Source organism: Cylas formicarius, unplaced genomic scaffold, assembly GCF_029955315.1.
Source record: "Cylas formicarius isolate icCylForm1 unplaced genomic scaffold, icCylForm1.1 PGA_scaffold_6__28_contigs__length_40554024, whole genome shotgun sequence".
Taxonomy (NCBI): Eukaryota; Metazoa; Arthropoda; class Insecta; order Coleoptera; family Brentidae; genus Cylas; species Cylas formicarius.
Window position 1 is genome coordinate 13,425,900 of NW_026844347.1, and position 17,369 is coordinate 13,443,268.

Genomic DNA, 17,369 nt, shown 5'->3' on the forward strand with positions numbered 1-17,369 from the left:
GTAGAAAAAGTATGTATGCATCATGTTCCGTGAACTTTTGGACTCACGAGATTATTTAACATGAGCAGAGCGCTGCGGAGCGAGTTTTTAATAAACGAGTGCCGTTTACCGCACTTGTTGTATAATATACTATTATGAATAGATTCTTCGAATATTTCAATCTTCCACCAAAGGTTGGATCTTGTAAATACTGTATTCGTATTATTTGGCAAAAACTTATCCAAAACCTAAGAAAAAGTACGGTATGCCATAACGCTGATGAACTTCTCCAGTCACTCGTTTATTAACCTATATTATCCCAAGCATAAAAAAAATACTTTTTTGCTCTGAAATTATTTATTTTGTTGCACTTAAGAATACATTACATGTGTCAAAAAAATTAAAATAAAAACTCGAAACATACAAAAAACACTGGTGCGTAAACGAACCACTGGGAAAAAACATTAAATAATGTTTTGGGGTACATAAGATGTAACATATAATTTATATATAAATATACAAAAAAAAATCGATAGAAAACAACTAGAGGTACATTGTTTTCCAAATAGAACCTGATTTGATACAAAAAAATGCATAATATTTTATGGCGCGTGAGCGCACCACTGGTAACACACGGTTTTATTTTTGTTGATATTTTACAAAGCATGAAGTATGTAAATGCATATTACACGTATTACAAATGTAAATTGTGTTGCTGTAGCAGATTCTATTTCTCCTTCGAGCTTTATTAGCATGAACAAATATGAGGTGACCTTGATTATAATAACGCACTTCATCTATGGCAGGTGCAAGATTTCTTTGAGTAATGGTTTTCTGAGTTTTTAAAAGTCGTAAAGCAATGTAACATTTAAAATCTACCTGGGAAATCTTTTGTTCGTTGACATTTTGGACATGATCTATACTAGAAACATTACTTGCCACAGTTACAACTGAATTGTCGTGCCAACGGATAATAGAAATTTTTGATTTGGATTCGCATGCTGCAAGATAGGATCCGCGGTCTTTTTTTCCAAATGATTTACAATTTTCCATTGGATTAGTTTTTAAATGTACAAATAGTTTGAATGATGAAAAAAAATTGTCAAAAAAAATTTGGTTAGTTCATGACATGACATGACAACGTCACCGCCAAGACCAAGATCGGAATAAGGTTTATTTTAAGCACCACCATATGGAAGTGAATGAAATAGGTACCCATCAGATGAACAAAGGTACAAAGCTTACCCCTTATAAACATTTTACAGGAATGGCGCCCAAAGTAAAGTACCATTTATTCATCTATGGATAAGTTGAACGAAAATATGCCAAACTGCAGATTCTTTTAATTTCTTACATCAAAGAAGGGTCTAACTTTTGAAAATTTATCATTTTTATCCAAGAAATTCTTGTCAGATAAGTGCAAGTTTTGCTTTATCAGTTGGAATCTATTGCAACCCATACATTTTTTGACAACGAGAATTCATGGCGGTTATTGCCTTCAGCATATTTTACCGAAAATTTTAAAATCAAATCAATCACTTCGTAATCAAAAAACATAAAAAATATTTCAAGAGGAGTTTTTCCAGAAAGCCTATTTTTTAGTTCCTCACATGATCTAAATTCGTCGGATATAGGTGTGTGAGTGTACTCAATCTCACCTTCCTTCCATTTGACAATAGAAGCAAGCCTGTCGTTTGCAGAAAGCATACGTCTTCTTTTGAATTCCAGGGTTTCATCATCTGATGAGTCCCATCCAGGTCCAGTAGTTGATGAATTGCAGGACTGTTGAAGGACAGCTGTATCATTCAGTGTATGTAACTCGAAAGTTCCAGCTATATCAGTTGGTTCCCCAAACTCTTGTAGATTTATGTTACCGTTCATATCTTCTTCGTCAGTCAAAGTATCCCCGTCGGGTGGAATATAGACCGCGTCAATATGTTTTGCAAATGGAATGGAATGCTACAGTACATAAGAATACGTAAATCCAAATAACACTTATGATTTTCATTGTTATTGTTCATTTTGAGTCAAATACCTCGGAAATGCCATATTTTACGAACTGTAATGTTCACTGCACAAAGCACAAACTAATACTAAAGAACACGCTAATTGTTGGATGTTTATTCTACATGCGCTGACTTGTCTAGACTTGCTATGACAAAGTTTTGTTTCACAGCTAAAACCAGTGATGCATTCACGCACCAGTAAATATTTTCAAAAAATAAAGCATAATCAACATAGTACTTCCAATGTATGTTTTCTGCGAAGTAATCTATGTGCTATAGACTTAACAAAAATGGCAATACAAATCCAACATATTTTTTATACTATTTTGTATTTACTTGAAAATGTGATACAATTTTAAGTACCGCTTTTTGTTAACTTTTGAAGTCATGTATAAGATCTTTCCTTTACACATAAATTAGCGTTTTTTACGGTTTTATGTCCTTTAGTAGTGATAACAATAAAATTTCTAAATGGATGTGCAATAATATTTCCTGGATGTGACAAAAAAAATCATAGAATACGTGGTGCATTAACGCACCACTGAGACAAAATGGGTTAAGCATTCGCTCCGCTTGCGTCAAGTGAAACTGGTTGCATAATATACTGTTTTAAAACTGTGTTTTTCAAAAAAAGTACACAATCTTGGTTATTTACGCGTAATACGAAAGGCTAACTGAATTTTTTTTAAAACTCGTTATAAATCGATCACGCACGCGAAAAAAATGCTGCGTGTGGATTTTAATTAATGTGTTTAAGTAACGACCGAACGAATTCCACTAATAACACCTGCGATTAATAAAAATTGGCGAATGCAACGACACTGTCGTAAACGATGCGATTGAAGTGCAGTTGAAATTAATTATAGCACCGGATTTGGCCGATTTTAATTTAAATGGCTGCATTATGTTTCTTTAGTTGGAATTACACGCCCAAATTTTATTTATAAACATTGATTGATTCATATCTTACCGAATATTTTCATCAATGAGTATTAACAATTTTGTAAGCTTAGTAAGTGAATTTACGAATTTAACTGTCAAAATTGGCATTCAAAAAATTAGGTTATTTTGAAAATATCCAAAAAGTTAATGTGAATTAGTATATTATGCAACAAGTTTGGGAAACGGCATTTAAAAATTTATCAAATTTTATACTACCATACTATACCTTGTCATAGTAAATTTTTTCTGCGACCATCACGACAACATTCACTGAGTGACTTGTGACATGTCCGTTAAACACACACAAACATCAAAACCGTGTGCAATACTTCCGAAAACATCCGATCGCTCCCAATCCATCGGCAATATACCAGAAATGTCCGAAGTTGCTCGGATCCGTGGGAAACGAAACTGAGTAGCCGATTTTCCAAAAAGATCGTTCAATTTAAGATTTATCCAACTTAACTTTTTTTAACAGTAATTTCAGTTTTACAAATACTCGGTTGAGTCAAACTTAACAGTTCAGTAATTGCACGAGGATGGGGTGAGCGAGTTTTTAATAAACGAGTGACTTAAAAAGTTTACCGAACGTGTTGCATACTATATTTTTTCTACGATCATTAGTTTTTGGGTACATTTTCGCAAAACAACACGAATACATTCACCGACATGACCGTCAGAATTGACAAACGTCAAAATTCAAAGCGTAGAAAAAATCTCCGAAAACATCCGATTGCTCCCAAAGCCATGCGGTAAAATCCCGGAAATGTCCGAAGTGGCTCAGATTCATGAGAAACGAAAGTGGCTTTCTAAAGCGACGCTTCCCGCACGCTAGATCGGTGGGTAAGTAGGTATTTTACAGATGGGAGTAGAAAAACATATTATTGTTAATAATTGGTGATAAGTAAAGACCTGAGTCGTGGTTAAGATTGTTTGGTTGTTTAGAAATTTTTATGGATTGCTCCAATAAGAGGTGATATTCGTGATTGTGTTCCTCATCTGCTGATGAATTAATTTTTCGTATTATTATTGCTTTTTAATACCATACCATATCTGATCAATATTTCATTTCATAAAAAAATTATATAAATTAAAGAAAAATAAAAGAAACAGTAAGTGAGCAGTTAATAGAAAAAGAAAAAAAGAGTAAAGAGCTCTTTGTCCACCATCTCTCATTCCTTAAAAAAGCTCTTCTTAGCTGAAAGATATTGAGTCAATGTTGTTTTGGACGTTAAGTTATGCAAAAAAGATCTGAAAGTTGAAATATTCGTAAAGCCGAGGGTTCGGACACAAACATATAGAACGGATATAAAGCAAAAGTTTCTAGTTCATGTCTTTTACGAACAGAGCAATTTTCTTAAGAATTTATTTTAAAGTTATTTTCATTGTAGGTTAAACAGAGAGAGAACTTGTTACTGGTTCTTACGAAGCAACAAGTATTTTGCCGGTGAGGACATGTTAGTGAAATCAGAAGTGATAATGTGATTCGCTTTTTTTCAAACGGAATAGGTTTTTGCTGTATCAGAAGCTACAAATCTAGGTTTTCCCAAATGTTAAGACACATATTTATGTAAGCACTTACACAGAAGTTTTCGGAGCCAAAAAAGAACCTAATTTATTTTATCGTTTTCTAAAAAAAAAACAAACACAATTTTGACTGGTAAAGGCGAATGTTTAAAAATTATCTTACAGTGACCTATTAATTATATGTAATGCACAAACTATTCCCGTCATCAAAATTTGCTAAGACCCGTTGCTAACAAATATTCCCATATCATGCGGACTGTAATGGTGACATTATAGCTATTAGGTAATAATATAATGGCCCTAGTAAAGTCATGGCTACGATATGGTAACAGTAGTGATGTCAGTGATTTCACCACTAACTTGAACTTTGCGCCATTATCTTTCTAAACGCTGACCTCCACAAACTTACCTCTTTTTTCTAAGACATTGAATGTGACCTGGGCATGTTTTCAGAAAATACTGCCGCAAAACTCTCGGCTGCCAAGTCTTTATATAATAAAATAATTTAAAATGAGAATGTTATCATAAAAATAATAATCCAAATATCCTGTTTATTGTAACAATATGATATTTTAAACGTATAAGTGAATCACAACAATGTTTGTCTTATATTTTTGTAGGTTCTGAGTTTAGGTCTCATCCCATAATAAACTTGCCACTTGTATATAGATAAAGAATTCAGAATTGAAAGAAGTTACTTACGATTTGCAGTAGGTGGGCCAAACTGGACACTTTTAAACTCAAACTCCCTTTGATTGAGGCTCAAATTTAATTAAAAAAATTACGATAAAAATAGTACAGAGCTATATGGTATTATTTAAAATACACATTTTCCAAATACAGGGCCAAGTAACCTTCGAACAGCTCGCCGAACAAATGCCTACTGGTGGTTGTCAACAAATGTGAAATGAGGAATTCTAAGAGAAAATCACTTGTTAGAAGTCTGCTTTCAATGACCACGGTACGTACGTCTCCGCGACCATGGTATCGGGTCCAGTGCAGGGAATGCGGGAATGCGTTTGCAATTAGGCGAGGACCTCGCTTCCCCTATTGGAGGTGACAACGGTTTCCATTGCTCCAAACGCACCAACCAGCCAGATTTAATTAATGTCTACTCCGATGGTTCGAGGAGAGGTTCATCATGATGGCTATATGTAAGATTGTCAGTGTGGTACAGACGGAGCCCACTGGTGGTTGTCAAAAAATGTGAAATGGGGAATTCTAAGAGAAAGTCACTTGTTAGAAGTCTGCTTTCAATGACCATGGTACGTACGTCTCCGCGACTATGGTAACCGGTCCAGTGCAGGGAATGCGTTTGCAATTAGGCGAGGACCTCGTTCCTCCTATTGGAGATGACAAGGGTTTCCATTGCTCCAAACACACCAACCAGACAGATGTAATTAAAGTCTACTCCGATGGTTCGAGGAGAGGTTCATCATGATGGCTATATGTAAGATGGTCAGTGTAGTACAGACCGAGCCCACTGGTGGTTGTCAACAAATGTGAAATGAGGAATTCTAAGAGAAAATCACTTGTTAGAAGTCTGCTTTTAATGACCATGCTACGTACGTCTCCGTGACTATGGTATCGGGTCCAGCGCAGGGAATGCGTTTGCAATTAGGCGAGGACCTCGTTCCCCCTATTGGAGATTATAACGGTTTCCATTGCTCCAAACGCACCAACCAGCCAGATGTAATTAACGTCTACTCCGATGGTTCGAGGAGAGGTTCATCATGATGGCTATATGTAAGATGGTCAGTGTACAGACGGAGCTAGCTGGCATTTCCGTAGCCGCAAAAGAAATCATCAGGCCCAAAATAACTGATAAAACTGTATAAATCCATGCAAAAAGCAGACAAGCAGTTCCGGTACTTGATGGACCACCTTTTACATCAGAACTATGAAGGAAAACTTCCGGAAACAATTTTTAAAATAATGAGATGAAAAAGAAAACTGTTGCCTAGCTAAGAAGCTATCAAGTTATCCAAACAAAACTGCTGTCAAACAATACTTGAGTATGTCCATAGCCACATGTATTCTTGAGGGTCATTGCTTACTTAAAGAACAACAATTAGAATTGGGTTTGAGTGGCACCCCCAAGTGCAGTGTGCGAAACAGGAAGACGAGGCAGTAGAACAAATTCTGTTCAAATTATATCCATCTTCTACAGTCATCAGAGAGGCGACTACTGGCTTGATGTAAAACGGAGTGCTCTGTCCAGAAGGAAGTATAATAGGCCTACTGAGGTCTAAGTGTAGGCTGCCCTTCTAAACTTACAGATTTTAGGAATAAAAGAAAACACCACAACATCATCAAAGAGCGGTAGTTGGGACTACACAAACATGATGGTCATCCGTACTGACAACCTTCGAGGAACAATGAAAACAATACAAATACTAATCACACAGTACCAGATACATGACCATGACTGCCTGTGTGGAATTTTCACAAAGAAAAAAAGTAACTGAGTACTCGATTTGCCGTTGATTTTATGAAAATTATTTGAAAAATAAAAACTAGCTTCATTAGCGTCAATCAGCATTTGTTTTCTATTGTTTTCAACATTCAAAATGAAATAATTAAATACCGGTTAGTTAAGCGAAATGGTTTAAATCATGTTGTAGAATTTATTCAGTTTCCAAACAATTGGGAAGGTAGAACTAACTTTTTATTTATTTATAAAATTTAACTTTAGAATCGCAACAATCCGTATCGAATATTGATCGGTCGGTACTGTCGGAGAACTGTCACTGTCGGAACCCAAAATAATCCCACTATTTGTTTGGCAGGTTCACAACTTTCGGCCATTCTAGTCCTAGTAACTTCACATGCTATAATTATCCTAAGAAAAAATAACATTTAAACATCTTAAAGACAGACGCATTTCATTAAAATCCAATTAACTCTCCATTACATGTCCCTTAAATACAAGGAATTTACCCACATAGAACGAAATTTCGTTAATTGGAAATAATTAATTTATTAATAAAAATACTGAAAGAAAAAACAGAGAATACTGTGTGAATTGTGCAATACCAGCGTGGTTTTACACAGAAAAAATCAACGGTGAATGCAATCCACAGTTTAAAAAAACTTCATCTAAATTGAGATGTTTTCAATAGATATCCGGCAGTCATTAGAATCAAAACAAACAGGGGAGAAATCTAGGACATTGATTCCAATAAAGGTCTCAGGCAAGGAGGTTCATTGTCAGAAACATTATTTATTCTGGCCTAGGAGCATAGATAAGAGAAGCACTAAAACAAGAAAAGGGAAATAATGCGGATGTTAAACAAAAGTGTGAGGGATGGAGAGAAAATGGAGCTACAACTGAATGAGGAGAAAACGGAAATAACGATCTGTGGAGGAAGAACTGACAATACTGTAATCCAAATTGAAAATAACAGCTTATGTTTTGGTGTAGTAGAAACAAATACTGGAATTTTCCAACAGAGACTTTTATCCCAATGAGTACCTGCTAACGAATAAGGTTTTATCCAAAAATTTCTAAGATTAATATTTATAACGCTATAATAAGACTAACTTTATTGTAACAATGACGAAATGAGATGAAGAGTGAAATAAATAAAAGAGGATTTTGACAGCTATACCATTGGCTGCGAACGAAGACGAAAAAAAATACAGGATGAGGTGCTGGCAGACCTGAGTGACTGCAGTATTTTCAAAGCTACAGTGGAAACCATCCGGGAAAAGAAAAAGGGAACACTCAAATTAAGACAAATGGATGAAGCTAAGGAGGACTTGAACAGAGCAGGAGTGGTAAGTTGGTAAGAGAATGCAGGGAAAAGAAAGGAATGAAGGAACATAGAAAACTATGAAACAAAAGAAATATGGTGAAAACACTATTCATCGAACCTATACTAGACTAACCTAAATCTGCTCACTGGAATCGATCTAGAAAAACTTCTAATTTCTGGAAACGAGAGTACTGAAGGTTGCAGTGGCAGTGGTATGAGGACTTACAACCTTACTTTTGTTCAGGCCCTGCCCTGCCTACTCAAAAAGCATCCTAGAAGCCATCCATTTCCATCTGTCCCAATTTAAATTTGGATTCATGGCTTCATTTTATCAACGTCGTATATTCATTCATATATGATATTAAAGAAGATCCAAAAAGTTTTGGAAGTTTATTAAAAACTAAATAGAAATCTCAAGGGAACCCAGCTATATGAATTTTAGAGACACTAAGTTACATATTCGGTAAGATATATTCAACTCCTTTGCACTGTGTTTTAGTTTGTTATTTTCTAAAATTTACAATGTGTTTAGATTTAATTAACAGGTGCTTCCTGAAGTAACTTATTTTTTTTCTGGTGCCCTGCAGAATGTACTGCGTAGGCGTTCCCCGTTTCTATATTAGTCTATTCATTGGCGCGCTGCGAAGTGTCTCAAAGTCATGCATCCCCGTCCAGTGTCTAATACTTCGTAGCAATGATAGTCTCTTGTGTCCCAAGCCCCTTATTCCTTCGATTTTCCCTTCGAGTATCAGCTGCAAGAAACCATATTTACTGCTTCGCATGATGTGTCTGAATTAAGCAACCTTCCTCCTTTTGATAGTGTCGAACAGTTCTCGGTCACCCCTATTGAATCTCCCAAGTACCTCCCTCTCCATCCACGAGATTTTAAGCATACGACGGAAAGTCCACATTTCAAATGCTTGGATTTTATTTATTCTTGACACTTCAAGTGTCCACGCCTCCATCCCATACAAAAGAATGGTTCATACATAGCATTTGACCATTTTGTAGGTCAAGTCTGCTCCTGATCTCGATTTCTGGGTCCCATTTGTCATTTAGTAGGCATCCCAGATACTTAAACTGGTCAACTTAGGCCGTCTATATTTATTTGAGGTTTTGGCAGAACATTTTTGTACATATATTTCGTACATATATTTCGTCTGTCTACATTTATCTTGAGACCTGACGTAAGGCTTGCGTTATTTATGTCGTTGAGCTTAGTTTATGGATCGTTAGCACTGTCAGCTAGTATCGCAGTGTCGTCTGTGTAACGGATGTTATTAATTGGGTATCCGTTAACTTTGCTGCCCAGGTTATTCAAAGAGGCCGGCTCAAGGAATGCCCTTTCTACATACAGTTTGAAAAGCATGGTGGATAATGCACAACTCTGTCTTATCCATTTCTTGATTTGAAACTGCTTCGTAGTGCTCAAGGTTGGAAATCGAATTTCTGCCGTTTGGTTCCAGTACAGGTGATCTTTACATCTTTGTCATTCATGTCCAGATCTAGCAGCCATCGCAGAAGGAGATCCTGTCTGATGTTGTCGAATGCTTTTTCATAATCTATGAATACGTCCTTCCGCTGGTCCAGGCAGTTCTGAAATAATGTCCCACTAACCTCCTCGCAACGTCAATACAATCTTGAGTGCAAGACACGCAGGAAAAGTTTCAAAAAGTGACTCATAGGGCTCATAAGTCGATTGCAAAATTTTGGACTTTGCTTTTTTGATAAAATGATAAAGATGGAGCGTAACCAATCAACAGGGATCTGTTGTATTATATATAACATCCAAATTCCTCTCGATAAGTAGCCGATATGTCTCTGTATACATCTCGTCAGGCCCTGGTGCTTTGCCACATTTTGCTAGTTTAATTGCCTGCATGACTTCGGCCTTGAGGATACTTGGACCTAGTGGTGGATTGTTTGTCATCTGAGGGGTGTTTGTGCTCTGATATCGTGAAATAACTTTGATGGACACGTCATCCACGTCGTTAGCATTTCTTCTTGATCGACCACCGGTTCATTTTTGTCGTTCGTTATGGACATGACAGTTTTCCGCGGCTTCAGTACATGCTTCTTCTAACCATTTTTCTTTTGCTAGTTTAATTTCGTGCCGGATTCTTCTCTGTTGTTGTTGATGTCCATCCCGATCCCCACTGATCTTACACTTTCTCCGTAGTAATATTCCTTATTTTTAACAAGGTTGTGAATGCCTAACTCAAGCAATACCCACTACTTTTCTGCTTCCTGAACAACCTTATAGCGAAAGAAGGAGATGAGCATCTCTTAATATCAAGCAAACACTGGATTTTCTATTCCCACTTTTGAAATTGTATAATTTATTCAGGGCTTGAACAAGTAAAACAAAATAAAAGAATCGCCACAAGCGATACTTTTTGTTTAGGTTCAATAACGTGCAGAATAAAAAGCTTGGTGTAAATGGCTTGAATGAAAAAAATGAATGCATTTCCAACAGAACTCCTCACTCACTCAAAATTTGATGGGTAATGTTACTGTAGAAAACAATTTTCCTGTTCTTATATTATGGTTGGCTTCAGATGCTCTAGCCAAATAAACTATCTTCTGGTATTTTAAAATTATTAATTTAATTTTAAGTTTTACAATTATAACAAACATCCTTCTAAAAAATAAGGGAGCTACAGTTTTACTAAATACTCGCCCAGCTAAATATTTCTTTACAAATTTAGGCATGTTAATACATAAAACTGTCAACACTTTTCGTGTTCGGAAAACTACACACGGTATATGGTATAAAAATAATTATTTACATCAAATTGATTTATGGGTTGTTACTTGTGATTGAAGTGTGATTTGTCAACAAATTATGCGCGTCAACATGTAAGTATGCACATCGTTTTGACTTGTGCGTTTCAAGGAAAAAATTGATTCAATTTGTGATTTTCTTTTTCATTTATCTTACGCTGGGAAACATTTGATATAAACCGTGTCACATAGAAATTGCGCCTTCTAAATATAAATATATTTTGTTAATATTTTGCTAATTAGTTTTAATTTTAAATTTTAATACACCATCTGAGAATCTGTAAAATATATGAAAAAATAATAAAAACAATAGTTTTTCAAAGAAACTTCTGGATTCCTCCTACGTCGGTTTTCGCTGACGTTTCGCCAATCATCCTGTTGGCTTCTTCAGAGCTTGGCGCATTTTACTCTGTACCTGCTTTTATATTGTTTGAGGGGGGCGGAGGATTTCAAAGGCATTCAGTCAGTTAAGAGGCAATCCGGAAACGTTACTAAATGCAAGATATCATACAATTTGAGTGTATGAGAAATGTATTTAAGGTCACATACAGCAGTATTTGGAATAGTTAAAGAGTTTTTTGCTTTAGTGTATCTTGTGATTTTTAGCGTTTTTGATCTACTTTAATTTGTAAATAATTATTGTTGTTGCAGTCAGTCACGGCACTCATGGAAATTATATCAAAATTTCCTATTTTCACCTATTTATCAAAAACGTGTGAACTAAAATATAAAGTGTGTTACATCATTGTAATCGAAGATATTCTATTAAACACATATATAATATACAGGGTGTTCAATTAAAAAAATGTGATATATGTGATGTGATATATGTTTTGTTTTATACGTCACTCGGAAAAAACTTGGCTACTACCCCTACATTTCGTTTATTGTTTACCTTGATATCTCTAAAAACATAAAAGTTCCAAGGAATTAAAATGTTTCCTCTCTTGGCCAATTCGCAGTCGATCTCCATTGTGTTTTTCAGCGTCCAAGTCTCACATGCTCTATGGTACAAGTTTTTCTTTGTGTTTCGGGACATGTTTTTGGATTTCATTATACTTGGAAGAGAAAAATAGCAACAATTCTTACTATATACCCTATTATTGATTGCCTCAGTCATGCCATTGTCTGAGGCGATGGTAGCTCCCTGAAACGTTTTAATATTATATTAGTCTACTGTGACATTTCCTATTCTGACGTTGCAAAATGACACTTTCGGCATGTTCAATGGGTATAATTGGGTATTTTGCAGAAGGGAGCAGAAAAATATTTCTTTGGACGACTAATGACGTGTACGATATTTGGTACTTCTGCAAAAAAAAACACTTTGGTATATGTGAATTTCCATTTCAATCGGTATTGGGTTTGATACTATCGTCCTGTTGGAACTTACTTATCGTGTTTGTGATATTTAAACGGAGTAAATTACTGATCGAATAAATTGTAATTTACCATTGAAAGGTTAATACATTTTTATTTAAATCTGGAAAAGTTCCGACGTAATAAATACCTGTATCTCATATTTCTAAAAAATGCATATTTATGAAAAGATGCGGTTTGATGTGAATTGAGAAGACCGGTTTGAAGAAATACGCACTTCAGACTAAATATTTAAATAAGAAGCGTCGACTTTTTCAAAATAAATAAGAACTAAAAGTTCAGATTTTCACGAAATTGTATATTTTTACATGACAATTGTTTCGACAACACCATGTTTTTATCACATCTGATAAAAACAATTGTCATGTAAAAATATATAATTTCGTGAAATTCTGAACTTCTAGTTCTTATTTATTTTGATAAACGGATTTTCATCAAGTAAAAGCCACCTCAGTTCAATTTTTGAAAGAAGCTGAAATTGGTTTCTTGGCTATTTGGTATTTCAAATTGCTTCTACGTTGCCGAATATGTTCCCAAAACATTTAGTTTTTTAACAAATAATATAAATAATAAAAAATATTTTTTCCCGCTGCAAGGAAAGCCCAGATCCAAGGCCAGACGAAATGGATGAAGGAAGAACGAAAACACGAGTACAGAAAATGGGATACAAACGTCGACTTCTTCCTGTACCGCAAGCGTTTTAACAGGAAAAACCTATTTCTGAACTAGATATTGCCTATAACTTTATTTATAATCATTTTGGATTCGGATAAAAACATTATTAAGGCAAATGCAGTGGCGTACTCAGATTTTTTCGACAGTTCTCCATTTTTCCATAAATGAATACAACTTGCTTGTTTTTTTACGGCAACATAGTTGGCTATGGTCTTAAAAAGATGCCATATAGGTTTGTTGGTTGGTTGACATCATCAATGGTCTAAAATAATATTTTCATTTATATTTCATATTTATCTAAAAGCTCGTTTAGTCTCGACGTTTATAAAATTATAGCTTTACCCCGAATAAGCAGAATTCTCTTTCTATAACAATAACTACATAATTACATATTTATTTTTCTCATTGCTGCTCGTACACATAAATTCAAAACAAAAGTTAGTAACGTATACAATATTGCTTCATGTTCCTATCTACGTGTATGAAAAACACTGCGGTGTGTTTATTTTAATATTCATTTTTATAATTTTTTCCAGCTTTGCGCAAAAACCCAACTGTTTTGGTATTGCTATCGAGGTCACGATGACAATCGGTATTTGTTTGAAGAAAGATGTTAAAAAAAATATTATTTTTGATTAAAAAATTGAAAATAGCCCTACAAAAATAATTTGTGGAAAATTAATTTTCAGCCCCTCCCTTGAGACGCTCATGCACAAAATATGAACTAAAACTTACAAAAATTCGCATCGCATGCAGCTGAGTGCATAGAATATCAATGTGCCACTACTATTATTACTAAAAATTGATCTATCCTTATAATCATCAAAATGAATCTTTGAAAATTATCATTTCGATGCATTAAGTCTAGGGAAACATTAGTGAAATGAAAACAAACTAAGGTGATATTAATTTGTTTAATCTTGGTGGTTTGAGAATATAAATTATGATCAACGAACAGAGAATAAAGCAATTTAAAATTGGTTTTAACAATCTAAAAGGGCGCTTATATAAATCTGTACTTGTAATCCTACAGCTAACAACACGCCATTATTAAATTATCAGATATAAAGCGTTACCTCATCAGAAAGAAACGGTCAATACGTAAAATGCATTTTTTTAGCATTTTTGTCCGTTTTGTACAAAACATGCTTGTTTTCCAACATTAGAGAATTTACTTTTTACAAAACTTCTGTATTCCTCCTGCGTCGATTTTTGCTAAGTCGAACTTGCTGACGTTTCGCCACTTATCCCGTTGGCTTCTTCCGAGCTTGTGTGACTGAAACAGTTTCAAACAAGCTCTGAAGAAGCCAACGGGATGACTGGCGAAACGTACAGTTTCAGTCAACTCTGAAGAACTCAACAGGTTGATTGGCGAAACGTTAACAAGTTCGACTCAGCAAAAACCGACGCAATATTAATCCAGAAGTTTTGTAAAAAGTATTACAGCAGCCCGTGGAAGATTCTTTGAAAAATTAATATAGAATTTGTTGCATTTTATTGCCAAATAATAACTTACATTACAATGGGGCCGACTGACGGACTTTAATGCTTTCTTGTATATGAATAGAATATAGAAAAAATTCAATCAATACTAAGAAAAGAACCAACTCAAACAAAACTCTATAAACTGGAGCATATAATATCCGCACTATGAGAAGTGAAGAACATCTCGCCTGCTTAGAATACGAACTAAATAACATAAAATGGGACGCCCTTGGAATTAGTGAGACGAGGCTAAAAGGCGAAACGACTACCATCCTTAGATCAGGGCACCTCCTATTCCAGAAGAACTCGGAAACAAATTCACATATCGGCGGCGTAACTCTGCTAATTCTCAAAAGAAAGAAACACCTAGTCAACAAGACTAAATCTATATCAGACAGAGTGATATACGTCACCCTCAAATTGAACGCAATTATCAGTCTTCAAATTATCTGTGCATATGCACCTACTTCCACATCGACCGATGAGGAATTAGAACAATTATATGAAGATTTATCTACCGCCAAAAACTCCACCTTATCTATTACACTTGGCGATTTTAATGCCAAGATATGAGGCAAATCCCCAGCAGACCCACCCTATATCGGAAATTTCGGTCTTGGAACACGAAATCAGAGAGGACAAACAATGCTGAATTTTCTTAACAAAGAACGTTTATATTGCATGAACACATTTTACAAGAAAAATCCGAATAGGAAGTGGACTTAGATAAGCCCCGATGACAAGATCAAAAATAAAATAGACTACATCCTTGTTTCGAACAACCGAATGTGCTCAGACGTCTCAGTTATCAACCGGTTTAACACTGGTAGCGACCATAGGCTAGTTAGAGCAAAGCTTCATATTAACACTAGATTAGAAAGGAAACGCAAAATGGAAAGAAATATTCGACCCGCCATAAGCGAGCTAAGTCAGAAAGAGAAGCAGTTCAATCAATGCAGGAACGCGAAACTACCAACAGAAGAGTTAAGACAACTGGAACTAAACAAACTCTCGACAAATATTACCAGCAGTATTCGAACAGCAGTAAAAAAAGTTATTGGACTAAAAAAACACAAAATTTCGAAATTCAGCCTAGAAACAGAACAACTTATAGAAGAACACAGAAGCACCAACAGAGGCTCACAGAACTACAAAGAACTCAACAAAAGAGTTAAGAAGGCAATCAGAAGGGACCAAAGGATGCAGAATACAAAACTGATCGAAGAGACTATCATAAACAACGGGAACATGAGAGTTCTTCGTTCTGGACAATCGAAAGGCAAACTAACCATCCAGAAAATGAGAAATAGCCGAGGAGAAGTGGTTACCGAAATGCATGAAATTATCAGAACAGTCGAGGACTTCTATCGGAACCTATACAGCCAATCAATAGCAAACCCAAACAAAGGTCGATATGACAAGACAAACTCTATTATGAACGTAGGATCAGAAGACCTGGAACCTGTCGATAATGGTGAAATGGAAGCAGCTCTGAAACAACTCAAAAACTGTAAGGCACCAGGAGAGGATCAAATCACAAGCGAGATGGTTAAAATGGGCGGGAGACACTCAAAAAAGCACTCATCACCCTACTGAATAAATGCCTCGAGGAAGGTAGGATTCCAGAATCCTGCAAAAATGCAGAAGTCGTCCTTCTTTTTAAAAAAGGCGACAATACGAACATAGAAAATTACAGGCCAATTAGTCTGTTATCTGTTTTTTATAAGCTGTTAACCAAAATCATCACAAACCGCCTGAGCCAAAAATTTGATTTCTACCAACCAGTAGCACACAGAGAAATGTACGGAATATAATGTCCCACTCCATATGGCCTTTATACACTACCAGAAGGCGTTTGATTCAATCGAAATCTGGGCAGTGATGAATGCAATGAACAATGCCCGCGTAGACGGGAGATATACTCGCTTACTTCATCTACACATCTACACATCTACGAGACTGCCACCCTACATGTAAGAATCAATGAAGACTGGATCACCGGAAAGATTCCAGTGAGAAGGGGCGTTAGGCAAGGTGACACAATCTCACCTAAGTTATTTGCCCTAGCTATGGAAGATATATTCAAACGTTTATCATGAGAAGAGAAGGTTATCGATATAGACGGAAAACGCCTCAACCACTTACGATTTGCGGACGACAGCAGCAACACAAACAAGTTGACAACAATGATTCAAGAACTGAAAGATGCTTCCCAAGCTGTAGGCCTCAAAATTAACCTCCAAAAAACTAAACTTCTGAGCCCTGACAATATAAAGGTCTCCATTGAAAATCAACGAGCTAGAAAATGTCAAGGACACAACATCCAGCTTGGGAAAGGAAATCAGACAGCAGAGATCACCCGAAGAATCAATCTCACCTGAATAGCATTCGGGAAACTTAGCTATATCTTCCGCAACCCGACTATGTATCCTCCCAGTAACAACATACGGACTCGAGACTGTGACACTTACAGTGGGTAGTGCAAATCGACTCCGAGTCTGTCAAAGAGCAATAGAGAGAGAGCAATGCTGGGTGTAAGCCTAAGAGAGAGGATCAGAAACGAAGAGATAAGGAGAAGAACAAGGGTCTGTGACGTTGTAGAGTGGATAGTGAGGCTCAGGTGGCGTTGGGCAGCACACGTTGCTAGAAACAATTTGAAATGGACCAAAACACTAATGCAGTGGCGTCCAAGGAGAACGAAAAGAAGTGTGGGGCCTCCTCAAGCGAGATGGATAGATGACATTCAACGACATGCTAGGAAAAACTGGATGCAAACCGCACAGCAAAGGTTGGCATGGAAATCACTGGAAGAGGCCTATGTCCAGGAGTGGAT